Here is a 16,199-nt window from a genome sequence, read left to right on the forward strand (position 1 = left end):
TGGCTCGACACGACTCGATTATGTAGCATGTGAAGCAAATTGTCAAGTTTCATGCAAGATACAAGTATAAAAGCATGTTAGGAAGATTGTATTAAAAGTTTGGTTAAGTTTGACTAAAAGTCAAACTTGGTCAAAGTCAACGAAAAAAAAAGTCAACGCGTTCGGGTTCGGTCCCGAACTATTTTTCTGAGGTTTTTACTCATATATAAGCATATTAGAACAAGTTTCATGTGAATCGGAGGTCGATAGCTAGTCAAACATTTCACGTGAAACGGGACGAGGAGGTCAGAATCTGACCAGGCACATCGGCGCGCCGCGCGGGGAAGGGGCGCGCCGCGCCACCCTCTGTACAGGGATTTCTGGTCAGTTTTCAAAGTATGCACGAACCAAAACACAAACAATCACATTTTATGATCCGCAAACAATTAGAACATGTATTTTATATCATCGGAAAGCTATTTCGACAAGGAATACAACTAACCACATATCATCAATCAAAAACATCATTTACAATAAACGAAAACTCGTCAATTGATCGAGAAAGGTTTATTTTCAAGATTCAAGTTCGTAAAACGTATTTTATGATTCGGGAATCCAATTTACACATACGATATGCCGTTTTGAAGGTAATGAAGCATACATTACTACTAGACACTAACAATTAACATTCCATGACATTTAAGCATCCAAAAGTTCATGTCAAGAACTATCAAACCCTAGTCAAACATCACAAAATCATTAATCGGGTTTTTGAAGTTTCCTTAATCAACCTACACATCCAAATGTGGCTAATGATACTAGTAACACAATTAAAACATGCACTTTAACAATGTAACAACATTAACTCATCCAAAATCAAGGATTAAGCATCCACTTTTCATTTCCAAGCTAGTTACACCAAAACATCAAGATCGAGCATACAAATCATATAATCATGCTAGACACGAGCCATAGACATTAACTAACAACATTTCAAGTCAAAAACACGAATTTAAAGAAATCTAGAGTTTTAGAAATGTTACCCAAAATCGGTGTAGTTAGTATCAAATCGTAGAGGATGAAGAGAGGATCACGAAAATGTAATTTGTTTTGTTGTAAGCCTCCTAGATCGAATTTAGATGATGATTTAGTGAAGTTGGGAGAAATGGGGTTCTTGAGCTAGAGAGAAAAGGGAGAGAGATGGAGGGATTGAATGGATGAGAATGGTGGGTTGACTAGTTGACCTAGTCAACTAGTTTGCCCACTTGACAACTTCGGTCCCTCAAGTTTCAAAGCGGGTGCGGGAATTAACCAACGAAATATTTTAAAAACGCTCGAGTAACCGAGTGATGTTATAATTAAATAGCGGAAATATAATGAACGTTACTCACGGAAACTATTACTTTAAATACGAAAGATTATGTTTTTAAAAAAAAAAAGACGGTGTTAAAATTAAATTTAACGGAAAAACGCGGGATGTTACAGATTGTAGTAGTTTAGTATAAATGAAGACATTGTTTATATAAAATATATAGATAACTCAGAACAATCACAAATGCAACACATTTATTCATACGAAATATAAAAATTGATTGTAGTAGTTTAGTATAAATGAAGACATTGTTTATATAAAATATATAGATAACTCAGAACAATCACAAATGCAACACATTTATTCATACGAAATATTCATTAAGTCGGATGCATACTGCTATACAGTGTCAATTATGTTCAAAGGATAGAAACTACTGCTACAACCATAACATCTTATTCATATACAATCATCTGTTAGTTGTCTTCTATCTATAATATCACATTAAAACTACTAAAGAGGCATCTAAAATTGAGATTGCAAATGCTAAAAAAGGAGGAACTGTTGCATCCATTTGCTCATAGGCTTGACATCAATTGAGATGCTATGTTCAATGATTTACATCCTCAAGAACCACCAACTGCAATCATCAAACATAATCAACATTAATCACGATTCTTGATTGTAACAGAAGCGATGAAAACAGTTTTATTGTTGGTTCAAATTACATAACACTTAAATTATAAGAATTTCATCATTATCTGATCATGCATATTTTAACCGAGGGGTTTAATATGCCTGCTCAATACGTAAAGAGGGGTTTAAGGATCTTAGAACGTGGCTCTCCGGTCCGGCTACCGTGAATAACCCTGGCCGACATGATGATGTCGGCGGGGTGGCCAAGTGATTAAGTCCACCTTCGATAGCGGTCGCTGATCGGAAGGCCCCAAATAAGGTCGTAGGTACTAGCTTACAAAAGACTAACCTGTTAACCTTGAAAAAATGCTGAATGATGCTGTTTTACGTAATGTGTATCGTATGCGATGGTTACGTAATGTGCTGTGTACGGTAAACGATGATCAGGGTTTGTATTTATAGGCAAACCCTAATTCTAGAACCGTCCCAGATCATGATAATCTCATCCATAACTGACTCCCCCGAATCACGGATATAATTATGGAAAAGATATTTACTTGACAGCTAAGCAACCGCCGTACCGGGAACAAAGGCATACGCACGCCGCATATCGCACACAAGAACACGCATACGCACAATAGTGATTGTCCGCATACATTCGCGGTGCGCCTGCGGGTTGCGGTATCATTATGTCCCCCCAGTTTGATGTTATATGGCGCGAGGCGTATGATATCAAACTATTAAGCGAAAGAAAAAACAAGAAAACGGCTAGCATTTAATATTCCGCGTGCGCCTCGATGCCATTAAATGCCTGTCACAATCGCAGAAGCCCATTCGGCGGACATGACATAAAGTGGCAGTGTGTCAGGCGCGTGCAATGGACGCGCGTACATGTAATCATACCCAACTGGCATCCACGCGCATAAATAAAGTGCTGGCTGTCGATTGCGTAACACGTGTACAGCCACGATCGCACCACTCCATCCAATCTGCCCTATAAATACTCCATTTCGCAGCTCATTTCCACTTTCCTGCTTCAAGCTTCCTCGTTACGCTGCCAATTTGAATTCCGATCAAAAATCGAACATTCCGGCCACCATTTAAAGGTTAGTATTCATCCGATTACTCCTAGAAAATGACTAAAGCTAACGAGACGTATGTAGATAGCGTAGAGTCTGTTATAGAGCAGAAGCACATAGATTACTTAGTGAAACAGTATCCTCCCTTAGCCAAGTACAATCCGGTGCCCCCTTTGTCCAATCAGCGAGCCCACGAGCCACCGGAGAAAAAGGTGGCTATTTACGAACATGCTTTTAAGCATGGCAACTTTAGGGTTCCTCCCACTGATTTCTTCCTGGGCGTGCTAGATCATTTTAAGGTCGGATTAGGTCAGTTACACCCTTACGCTATAGGAAAAATAGTCTTGTTCGAGATGTGGTGCGTTGCACTCAAGAAAGTGCCCCTGGTGAAGGTGTTTTGCCATTTATACCGACTAGCCCACCACCACAAATCGTGGTTCACCTTCTTCGCTCGTCAAAACTTCACCAAGACCCCAAAATCGAATGCGGGGAATTGGAAAGAGACATTCTTTTTCGTCGACCAAACTGTGGTGAGTGCAAACTTCCCGCAAACGCTGATATGGTTCGACAAGGTGGAGAAGGATGTAAACAAGACCCCCGCCCTGGATGAGGATGAAAGGAAACTATTAGCGGAGTGTGCAAACGCACAGCTAGTGCATCGATCATATGGGAACGTAATGCTGCGGCTAGGGAAGATATCCGCACACTGGCCATGGGAGAATGTGCGCCCAGCCATAGTCGGACCGGATGGAAAGGGTAGGAATAGTATAATCGCGTACTAAACTGTTTTTGTATGTATATTATCTAACGCATGCGCGTATCTTTGCAGAAATGAGGATGAAGAAGGTGCTGACTGCGGAAGAGATTGCGGGAATCTCCTTCCGCAAGCAAGATGTGAACGTACAGCTAGAGCAGGAGAAAGCTAGCGAAAACGTGAAGCAATCGCCGGCAGCATCTGGCAACAAACGCAAAGCAGCTGAGACCTCTGCGGCTCAGCAGAAGAAGAAGAAGATGACTCCCAAACAAAGGGAGGACATGCGGAACAATAACTTTGTTCCAATCGAGCCACGCTCCGCAGAACTACTTCCCCCCATAACTGGTAAGCGTCCATTCCTTGCGTCTTCACCGCATAATAAAGTTCACGTTATAACTATTTACTGAAATGCAGAGCATGTGGAGGAGACGCAGCCGTCCACCCCGCGGGTCAACCCAGATCTCCAAGCTACCGCCACATCAAAGGATAAGACAATACACGTGGATTCCGATTCCACACCAACTCCTCCGCAAGGTAGCTTCCGCGTTGCCAACCTCAGCCAACTCACACAGTCTTCCGCAGAAAATGCCGCAGAGCAGTCTGCGTTCCTGCAGCAAATCTTTCCGGATGAATTCCGCGAGCAACTGGTCGCTCTACCGTTTAACCAGGCACACAATGCCTTCATTCAAAACGGCCTTGTATTTTTCGGCATGTTTGCGGATCAGGCCCGCCGCTCTTCCAGCATATACCAGCTAGCTTTGCGCAAAGAGGTAGAGCTAGGACTTCTGCAGGCGGGTGTAGATCAGGTCAAGAAGGATAGGGATGCTGCTGAGGAGGCGCGTAAGGCGGTTGAGTCGACCGCGAATGAAACCAAATCCGCGCTGATTGAGGAAAGAAAAAAGAGCCGTGAGCTGGTTGGTGCGGTTGAGCAGGTGAAGGGGGATGCAGAACGTTTGCGGTCGGAGCTTGAGAAAGTTACGAGGGAAAGGGATGACGCGGTAACCAACCGCGAGCTGGCAGAGGCGGATCTAGCGAAGCTGCGCACCGCACTCCCTACCATTGCGCAGAAGGTGATGGACTCAGAGCCTGTGTCCGACAAGTTCAATGCCTACGTTGATGCGGTCAGGGACCATGAAATCAACAAGGCTGTGCAGGAGGTAATCCAAGCTTGCGGTCTAACACCGCCGTTCCCCGACATCGTTCAAAAGAAGCTAAAAGAGGGAACGGCTGCAGCGTTAATGGAGGCGGAAGAAGCCATCAAGTCCATCCCTATCCCCCTAATCAACGCATTCGCTGCGGAACCGAACATGTCGATCGATGGGTTTTTTAAGGAGGATTATTAGTGTTGGATTGCGCCGTAAGTCCTATGCTTAGGCAGGTATTTGTATTTTTGCAGCCCTAAGTCCCATGTTGGGCAGGCGTTACAAACAATTACCTCTTATGTAACAACTTAATTTGATGTATATATATTCCTGATATGCATGCGTAGTGTGTTTATTTGTTTATATATCGCGAATCAAAACAAAATGTGATCCGCATGCCCATGCGCATAGTTAACCAAAACTCATGCGTATGCGGGTATTACTGCGTAAAATAAACCAATAATTTAACAATTACCCTTTAATAATTCAGACTCGAAAGCTACTGCGTTATCGCTTTGTCATGTACTAGATGTGCACTATAGCTGTATGGTAAGCAACGCAACTAAAAACAAGCCAATGTTTTTATGCTTTGAGTTCCTCAAGCAAACCAATGCGAGAGTAATTACGCACAAGCAAACCAATGCTTGTAATTTTTTAAGTCGACTTTGCAGCCATCTAGTCTGCGTGGCGCTTGGCTAGGGGAAAACCAATTCCCTTTGCCTGCCGTTAACGTCTAGCCTTGTAACCAAACAGGCTTCTGCCGCACGGAGGCTAGAGGACACCCCTTAAGTAGGCAGGAACCGCATACAAAAAAAAGATTTAAACAACAAAAGTATGCGCGAGTAAATATTTAATTGGCATTAATCACAATTACAACTGCGACGCATCCAAACGGACGAAAAATACATAGAAAAAATAATGTGCTACAATAAACTGGAGTGATCAGGTCCACCTAGCTACATATAACATTTTTTCAATAACGTCGCATGCCAAGTGCGTTTCACAGGTTTTCCATCTAGTGTCTCGAGATGGTACGCCCCGGTATTGTTTGCCTTCGCTACCCTGTATGGACCTTCCCAACGGGGGCCCAGTTTCCCAGTATCCTCCGCATGACTTGCGTCGTTTTGACGCCAAACCAAGTCACCGCACTTGTAAGAGCGCGAACGCACACGCTGATTATAGTACTTTGCGATTTTTTGCTTGTTATTTGCTTCGTTGACAGCCGCAGAGAGTCTGCGCTCCTCCAGCAAATTAAGATTTTCCCGCAAAGCTTCAGAGTTATTTTGCTCATCAAAATTTTGTATGCGGAACGTTGGTACCCCAATTTCTGCGGGTACAACAGCTTCTGATCCATAGACCAAACTGAACGGGGTCTCACCAGTGCTTGCTTTGGGTGTTGTTCTATGCGCCCATAAAACCTTCAGTAGTTCATCCACCCAACCAACGCGACCATGACCCAACCTAGCTTTGATTCCAGCTACTATATCCCGGTTGGTGACTTCGCACTGGCCATTCGCCTGCGGATGCGCAACAGATGTAAAAGTTTGCTTAATATTAAGCTCCGCGCACCAGCTGCGGAAAGGGTCACCCGCGAACTGCGTACCGTTATCGCTAACAATTTCGTTTGGTATACCAAATCGACAGACGATGTCTTCCCATACAAAATTTCGCACCCTTTTTCCTGAGATTGCTGCCAGCGGTCTCGCTTCGACCCACTTTGTGAAATAATCGATTGCAACAATCAAGAATTTGATGTTTCCTGCGTGTGCAGAATGTGCGTAAGGTACTGATGTGAGTAACATGTTAAGAAAATAAATGATAAAATTACCTCGGCCTTTTGGGAATGGTCCGACTATGTCGATTGCCCATTTACAGAATGGCCACGGTGAGGAGACTGGTATCATTGGATGCGCAGGTGCTCTGCTAATAGGTGCATGTATTTGGCATGATTCACATTGCTTAACTATGCGCGCAGTATCCGCGTACATGGTGGGCCAATAATATCCTAGCCGCATTATTTTTGACACAATGGACCTGTGCCCCGAATGGAGTGCGCATGCACCCTCATGCACCTCGCGTACAACTTCCTCCGCCTCTTTCGGGCCAATGCACCTTAAGTGCGGTCCCAAATAATTCTTTCGATATAGGACGTTACCCTCAAGGGCATACAGCGGTGCCTTAACGCGGACTTTCTTTGCATCAGCGGAATCTGCAGGAGAAGTGCCATCCCGCAGAAAAGCCACGATGGGAGTCATCCATGTTGAGCTTGATTCCTCAACTAGTGCCACTAAAGGCATCATAACAATGGATTTCGCATTGAGTTCTTCTATTAGAACTTTCTTCCCCATATGATCAAAAGCCAAGGCAGCCAGTTTGCTTAGCGCATCCGCTTTCTTATTTTGCCCCCGCATTACGTGGGAGATTTGAAAAGCTTCAAACTGGTCAGTGAGGTTGTGAACAAGCGATAGATATTGCTGCATGGCTATGTCATGCACTTCGAAATCTCCGCTGACTTGACTGCATACTAGCTTTGAATCCACATAAGCGTGCAAAATTTTAACATTTAACCTATGCGCAATGCGCATACCTGCTAACAGAGCCTCATACTCTGCTTCGTTGTTTGTAACAGCAAAATTAAACCGTAGTGCGTATGTATGCTCTTCGCCATCCGGGCCTGTTAAAATTACACCCGCACCTGCACCAGATGCGCTGCATGCACCATCGGTGTACAATTCCCATGGTGACAAAGTTGGTGCAGGTGGATCCTGATGTTCTGCTGATGCCTCGACCTCCGCAGGTAATTCTGCTAGGTAATCAGCAAGTATTTGACCCTTAACCGCACTGCGCGAGGAAAAATTTATTTCATGTTCACCTAATTCAACTGCCCACTTAGCCATTCGGCCAGAAATCTCAGGCTTGTACAACACCTGTTTGATTGGTTGATCAGTTAGAACCACGATTGGATGTGCTTGAAAATATCGGCGCAAACGCCGCGCCGTATGGACCAGCGCATATACAAGCTTTTCTATTGGTGAGTAGTTTACTTCGCTTGATGTCAGCGTCTTGCTTACGAAGTAGACCGGCATTTGTGTCTTTCCGCGATCCGCGATGAGGACTGAGCTGACAACTTCCTTCGATGCCGCTAGGTACAGCGTTAGCGTTTTTCCTGATACTGGCGCAGTAAGTGTTGGTAATTCTGCAAGCACCTTTTTCATCTCCTGAAAGGCTGATTCCGCTTCCTGAGTCCATACGAAGTCTTTTTTCTTCAAACAATTTTTCAAAGTATTGAAGAATGGCAACTGTCGTTCTGCGGCTTTCGACAGAAACCGTGTGATAGCCGCAAGCTTCCCCGTTAGACTCTGCACATCTTTCTTTATCTTCGGAGATGGAAAATTATCAATGGCTTCAATCTTTTTGGGATTGGCCTTGATACCCCGCGCTGTCACCACATAACCTAAAAACTTGCCTTCCTCTTCCCCAAAACTACATTTTCGCGGGTTAAGCTTCATGTTGATCCTGCGAAGAGATGCAAACGTTTCCAGGATGTCCGTGAGCATGTCTTCCTCGGTGTTACTTTTGATTACCAAGTCGTCGACGTACGCTTCAAGATTTCTACCGATTTGGTGCTTGAATGTTGCGTCAATTACACGCTGATAGGTCGCGCCAGCATTCTTTAAACCGAAAGGCATCTTCGTGTAACAATAAATACCCTGCGGCGTATGAAAAGCAGTCTTGTCCTCATCTTCCGCAGCCATTAAGATTTGGTGATAACCCTTGTACGCGTCCAGAAAACACTTGTACCTAAATCCCGATAGTGATTCTACCTTCTAGTCTATCTCCGGGAGAGGGTAATTGTCCTTGGGACATGCCTTATTGATATCTTTGAAATCAACGCACATCCTCCAATTACCGTCAGCCTTTTTTACCAATACAGGATTTGCAACCCATGTCTGATAACGCACTTCCCGCAGAATGCCTGCTTTGACATGGTTGTCCACCTCTGCGCACAACCAATCACTGCGGTCTAGGGCCATATGCCGCTTCTTTTGCCTAACGGGTGTTAATAATGGATTAAGACAAAATTACTCCCGTCGTCCTTGAACTTATATTGAAATCACTGACGTCGTCCTTAAACTTTTTTTTTTGCTCACGTCGTCACTGAACTTTCAAAAAATAACGTTCGCCGTCCTTCTGTTTAGTTTCCGTCTCTTTCCTCTGTTAACATGAAGCATGTGCCAAACATGTGAGGGCAATTCTGTCATTTTATCTCTTAAGGACGACCGGCGTAATTTTGTTTTCTTCCTTAATCTTCATCTTCTCCCCAATATTTCACAAACCCTATTTTCTTCTTCACCCAACCTTTTCATGTTTTTCATTGCAAAATTATAAATGCTAGTATCTTAAAAAATTCAAATTCAAACTAAAATATAAAATCAAATATAAATCAAGGGCATAAACAATTGGCAACAATATAATCAGTAAATCAGTAATTGGAGGATAATTCTTATAATCAAAAAGAGGGAAAAAATCGTACAAAATTGAAACAGACCGGAGTCGTAATCTCTTAAACACAAATTAAACAAAAATGAAGTCGTACCCAAAATTCAACACAAACAATTTTCATATCTGAAACTACATCAAATCAAATCGGATCTAACCTCTGTAATCTGAAACTACATCAAAATCAAACACCAAACGAAGGTCACGATCGTTCGACGGGGTTAATAATGACACTGCCACCAAAATCCATTCGAAGAACAGGAACGTAATATTCATATGAACATGAAATCGGATTTTGAAATTCGGACACTTTTAGGTTACGATTTCCACATGAAAAACGTTGTAATATCACCACTGAACGTTCGTCAATCATCAACATCATATGAAAAACACAAAATCAATTGAATTAAAACGTTGACCGAGGACCTTCAAACTTTGACTGTCAGATCTGGAATTTTTTGTTAAATTTCAATGAGATTTGAAGGTTTCTATAGTACAAACAAACATCAAGTAATCCAAATATGTGCCCGAATCGATCTGAGAGTTTCTATATTGTTCGGAGCACCAAAAAGTTGAACTTTTTCGGTTTATGATGAACACGGAGCAAATCTCAACGAATTCCCTGTTGTTAATCGCATCTGATGATGATCGAATGTTAGTTTGATGTTGAAGATCACGTTTTTATGCTCAGATTTCGTTTAGACACACTAGATGAAGAAATCGAATTTGAGATTATGATGTATATGAACGTACAATAACAGTGGGGAAATATATTTATTTTGTGAATTTTTTATTTTTTTAAAAATGAAACGAATCTGATAATAAAAGAGGAAAAAGAAAATAAAGGGGTTAACAAGAATAAAAAGACGAAAATACCCTCATGTTCCTAGCACATGGGATGACTTTAACGGAAATAATAGACGGAAGTAGACAGAAGGATGTCGCGCGTTATTTTTTGAAAGTTCAGTGACGACGTGAGCAAAAAAAAAAGTTTGAGGACGACGTCAGTGATTTCAATATAAGTTCAAGGACGACGGGAGTAATTTTGTCATGGATTAACGTTTAACTTATGTTCCGCAATATCCCACGGAACCCCTGTCATGTCTGACTCGCGCCATGCGAAAATATCTGCGTTAGCTGACAGTATTCCATGCAACTTGCCCTTCGTTTCGGCTGACAAGCCTGCGCCGATTTTAATTCGCTTATCCGGATGCAAGCGATTTGCTATTACTGCACAGTTTGCAAGTTGCTCTCCTACGCTAGGAGCGCTTACAGACGCGACAGAGCCACACAGCTCGGTTGCTTGATGTGACTCAACTGTGGCAACGCCTCCTACTGTGGGAAACTTAATCAAACCATGCACTACCGATGGGATAATGTTAAAACGCCGTATGAAGTTTCTCCCTAGTAGTGCGTTATATCGTGAAGTTGAACGAACCACATAAAAATCGACCAATTCACGCCTGATCATCTGCGGGTTCCTGTCATCCGCAAGCTCTATCATTAATTCTATTCGGCCTAGCGGCCACGAGTTTTCTCCAGAAAACCCTGATAGCGTAATATCAGGCTGACGTAACTGCGCTTTGACTTCTGCCGGAAGGAAACGATAACAATGCTCATACATAATATCGACACCGCTGCCAGTGTCAACATGCATGCGCTTAACCTGGATTCCGCAATCGGGGATGCGACACTTGATGATAATGGGCTCATTAATAGAATCAATTGACATTACAGGAGAGAAAGTGATCGGGAGAAGCTCCCAATCCTGGTGATCGTTGTACTTTCTCCACTGGCTGATTTTCTCTGCGTCAACCATGTTAATGGTTAAGTCGGCATTTTTCGCTTTGTCAACTTTCTGCCACGCGAAAGTCTTAGACTTCGGAGCCTCTTCTGCGGCCTTTCCCTTGTCATTTTTAGGTGGTTTTAGATGATCCAATTTGCCTGCGCGAAGCGCTTCCAGAACCCGTTCCATCAAATTTTTACACCGATTGGTGTCGTGACCATAATCGTCATGAAATTCACAATACTTTGTTTTGTCCCGCTTGCCAAATTCTGTAAGCGGAGTTGGAACCGCGAAGGTCGCGCATACTGGCTCCGTTGCCAAAATTTCCTTGGGCGTTTTGGACAAACTTTTGAGTAGCGCATAGTTCTGATTATTGATGCCGCGCTGATTATTGTTTCGATAATTGCCACTTGATTTTCTTTTATCATTCCTGATAGGACCACCGCTAGGATACCTTCCACGAGAGTTGTTACCGCGTCTTTGATCGCGCGAACGATCATCATCGTCCTTTCTCTCGTTGCGTGAGCTAGCTGTTGGAATGTCATTATCTTCGCCACTCCGCATATAGTCGTGGCATTCATTAAGCGCCTCAGCATAAGTTTTTGGGACTGTATGGCGCAGACGCCTTACCAGTGTTGGATGACGTTTTGAGTTTATACCATGTATGAGTCCGGAAATCTGTTGCTCTGGTTTGAGATCTGGTATACGCAGGCACTCATTAGTATACCTTGTGAGAAATTCGCCCAAAGATTCCTTGGGCTTCTGCACGATGTCATGGCATTCAATGTGAGTGCGCTTGCGTGGTCTCTGATTCTGATATTGCAGTAAAAACTTCGTCCGCAGATCCATAAACCCGGCAATACTACCCGCCGGCAAATTATTAAACCACTCACGAGCAATACCCTGTAGTGTCATAGGAAATATCTGACACGCAACCGGATCCACCCAGCCTTGAGTGCGCATTACGCCTTCGAAGCGCTGTAAAAAATCATCTGGATCGGTCAGGCCATTGTAAGTACCCAACGTGCTAGGTATCTTTGGTGCTGATGGAAACGGGTATGCGGATATATGCGGAGGAAACTTGTCAAAGGTAGTCGGTAGCTCGAAGGGTGGTTTAACAGGATCCATTTTCAAATTTGCAAAGAAACGCTTCATCATGTCCTGAACAAAGTCAGGTTGTGAAAATAAGTGAACCATATCGGGAGGTGCGGCCTGCATGAATTGACTTGCAAGATTTGCCTGCCCTTGAACATTTTGCCAAGGTTGACCCTGCATCTGCGGATATAACCAAGGCTGCTGCGTTGGAAAAGAGGGATAACTTGAAGACGCAGAGTACACAGGTGGCTGTAAAGGAAGCGAAACATGTGGCGCAGATATCTGCGAAACTTGAGGATACACACTTAAAAGCCCAACTGTATGCGCTGTGCTTTGCTGCTGCGCTGTTATCGGCGCCCAATGAGAGTTCGCATCTGGGATGCCCCCAAATCCCCAACTATTAAGTAACGCCTGCGCATCCGCAGGAGTTAAAAATTGTGAAACTGGGCGCGGTGGTTGCCAAAGTTGCAACGGTGTAAATGACGAATTCTGCTGAATGCTCTGCGTATGCAGAGGTATTGAAACAGTGGTACTGTAAATAGGTACCTGGCCGCAGCAAACCACATGCGGCCCCGTTGTTCCACCGCCAGTGCCTGCAAAGATGACCCTTGGATCCACTGACGAAAAGTCCAGCCGCGTGGTTGTGACTGGTGAGTTTGCTCTTGGCGGTGTGACCCCGTCTGAATATATCGGCTTGTACCTCTGAAAGGGTTCGCCGGATATAGGTGGAGGGTATATCGTGTATCCCGCCTGAGTAGCGGCCCCCGTAGTCATAACCGGTGTATGTTGACTACCAGACGGTGCGTTCTGAACATCTGTTTGGGTATGTTCCGATGATTCCTCGGAAGTCATGATACTGTTAAAGAAAAAATTCAAAAATTTTGTAAATAACGAGTCATACAATTCAAAACCTTAAAAGAAAAAGCAATTAAACAGTCTTGAATTAATTCGACTCTCAATGAAAGCACCACTTGATCATGCATATTTTAACCGAGGGGTTTAATATGCCTGCTCAATACGTAAAGAGGGGTTTAAGGATCTTAGAACGTGGCTCTCCGGTCCGGCTACCGTGAATAACCCTGGCCGACATGATGATGTCGGCGGGGTGGCCAAGTGATTAAGTCCACCTTCGATAGCGGTCGCTGATCGGAAGGCCCCAAATAAGGTCGTAGGTACTAGCTTACAAAAGACTAACCTGTTAACCTTGAAAAAATGCTGAATGATGCTGTTTTACGTAATGTGTATCGTATGCGATGGTTACGTAATGTGCTGTGTCCGGTAAACGATGATCAGGGTTTGTATTTATAGGCAAACCCTAATTCTAGAACCGTCCCAGATCATGATAATCTCATCCATAACTGACTCCCCCGAATCACGGATATAATTATGGAAAAGATATTTACTTGACAGCTAAGCAACCGCCGTACCGGGAACAAAGGCATACGCACGCCGCATACCGCATACAAGAACACGCATACGCACAATAGTGATTGTCCGCATACATTCGCGGTGCGCCTGCGGGTTGCGGTATCATTATTATCATTAAGTTGATTACATTCCAGTAACCTTTACACCCTTATTTTGTGGTTAGTATAACACTATAAATTATTGTATTAATTAAAAAAAGCCTTACCTAGATTGCCAAGATACGATTTTAGTTTCTCCTTGGGTATCAGTTAATTAACGGGATATGAACTAACAGCCAGGTTTCTCGTAAGACACCTATACGAACCAAATGAAAAACACACATAAATAAAGAGTCAATCAATATTCACAATTTCTGGTGACAAAAAGACATCATCAATTACTTGTAACTTCTGATACCTGATATATGACAAAAAAACACACATATATACTTAAACAAAATACTCAAAAATAATCATAAATATAAAGTTAGTAGCAACTTGTATGTTAAAGGTGAACACAGCAGCCAAAACAAAAGGTGCATGTGATAAAAGAGAGTGCGATTTTTGTGATCACTTACTTGTACCAGTTGAATAAACTCGCACCAAACATGATTGACATGATTGTGACCAGGCAAGCTCCTGTTAGCCATGTAAATTCATCATGAAAGTAAAATACTGCCACCTGAAAAATTAATATGAAATTCGTTAAGCAAATAATAACATACATGAATTGCACAAGTTGCATATTAATAAAGTATTCTTTTCTTTGGGGTTGTCCTTAAGGTGCAAAAAAGACTTTTGCTTTTAAATTACCACCATGTAAAAGCCAACATTAACCACTTTGTACAATACATTAATGAGTTTTAACGACAACCCCAAGGGGTTTCATTAGAAAAATCCATTAATATACATGAGAATGCTTAAGTTACAATTGAGGCAAAAAGGCTTGACTTTCGTTGGGTAGCCTAAACAAGGATCAATCTATGTTTTATAGATAATAAGTCAAGACATGTCTATCCATCTATGTTAACGTTTATAGATAATAAGGCAGAGGCTGGTGCTATGGGAACCTCTTAAATTAGTGGTCAGGGACTCATGGGTTTGATACTTGTAGCTAAAAAGGTATGTAATGTACGTTTTTCTCTTACAAAAAGAAAATAACTACCATATTCATCAGAATTACGTCAAACTTTAATATGTTTTGTTACATAAACACAAGTTATTGATCATGTTGTTGTATCCAAGCATTAAAAATTGCATCATACATACCAGTGTAGTGACCGCTTCCTTTACAACTCCAGCAATAGTCACCGTTACTGCACTTGTTACTGAAACAAGAATGTACTCCGTTAATACCTGCAATTAGTATGAAAAGCCAAGTCTTTGAACAAAATAAAAACGGTGCTGATAGTTTTTCATATAAGTTTCACTTTTTAGTGCAACAACAACAACAACAAAACCCAATACCACATGAGTGGTGTATGGGGAGGTGATATGTAGACAATCCTTCCCCTATCCGAGAATAAAGACAAGTCATTTCTCCACCCAGAGTGAAACACTCTCAAAAGTAGAGAAGTCATCCTCTCTTTATTCAACGGATAAAGAGATTGCTTCCGAGAGGACCTCCGGCCTTTAAGTAGGAAAAAGTTTAAAAAAAAAATACTAAAACAAAAATAATAATAGACGCCATGAAAATGGTAGAATCAAATTTTCATGGGTTTTAAATCCTGCCTGGAATTTAATTTAGGCTCTAAGAGTTATTCAAGTTTCACTTTTTAGTATTGAACTTTTAGAATTATTCAATTTTTTCAACTGGCCATAGAAACTATTTACTTATTGAATTGATGTTATTATTGTATTTTTTTTTTTTTTAATATCATCGTCTTTTTGGAACTTAAAAATAAATAGAATATTTTACAAAAAAAATATTACCATAAAGAAGGCAAGAGTTCCTCCAAAAAGCACAAGGAAGAATGTCCTCACGATATGCTGAGCTGTCAAAATAGCTGCTACCTCTGAATTCATGCCAAGGGTCGAGAGCGAGTGGTATAATGCAGTTGACAACGCCATTACAGGAGTCACATAGCTCATTAAAGTAAGGGGATTCTTCAAACCTGTTTATTTATAAACAATAGATTATTATTAGGTAAATACCAAAATGAACAAATTCAAAATTACAAGAAAAATTAAATAGGTAAGAGTGCTTACCGTAGACTTCTTTCTTTAGTTTGGATGAAAATCAAAGTGGACCGATTCTTAACAAATTTTAGAGTTTAGAGGCAGAAGTATTACGCCAAATGATGAACTTACTTGGATAATGATTCTGTTAGAAGAAACAGTATTTTTGAGTTAACAAAAGGTTGGTTCTGACTTTCTATTTAATTCTGCTACAACTTCAGTTTCAGCCACAACTCGTTCAACTATTAAGGCAATTAATGTAGAAATTTTCTCAATCTTCTTCTCCCCTACTCGACCTTGAAAGGCTTGTTGACCGAATTAACTTCTTCACC

General features: G+C 42.1%; 1 long non-coding RNA gene across 1 annotated transcript; it reads right to left on the reverse strand.

Annotated features, from left to right (window-relative positions):
- Positions 1-1,681: 1,681 nt before the first annotated feature.
- Positions 1,682-14,198, reverse strand: LOC139904451 (uncharacterized). Its single transcript, XR_011778803.1, has 3 exons — positions 14,108-14,198; positions 13,917-14,005; positions 1,682-1,931 (listed from the first exon to the last, which is right to left on the reverse strand). It is a non-coding gene; the product is annotated as an uncharacterized lncRNA (long non-coding RNA).
- Positions 14,199-16,199: the final 2,001 nt, after the last annotated feature.

Source organism: Rutidosis leptorrhynchoides, chromosome 4 (genome assembly GCF_046630445.1).
Source record: "Rutidosis leptorrhynchoides isolate AG116_Rl617_1_P2 chromosome 4, CSIRO_AGI_Rlap_v1, whole genome shotgun sequence".
Classification (NCBI taxonomy): Eukaryota; Viridiplantae; Streptophyta; class Magnoliopsida; order Asterales; family Asteraceae; genus Rutidosis; species Rutidosis leptorrhynchoides.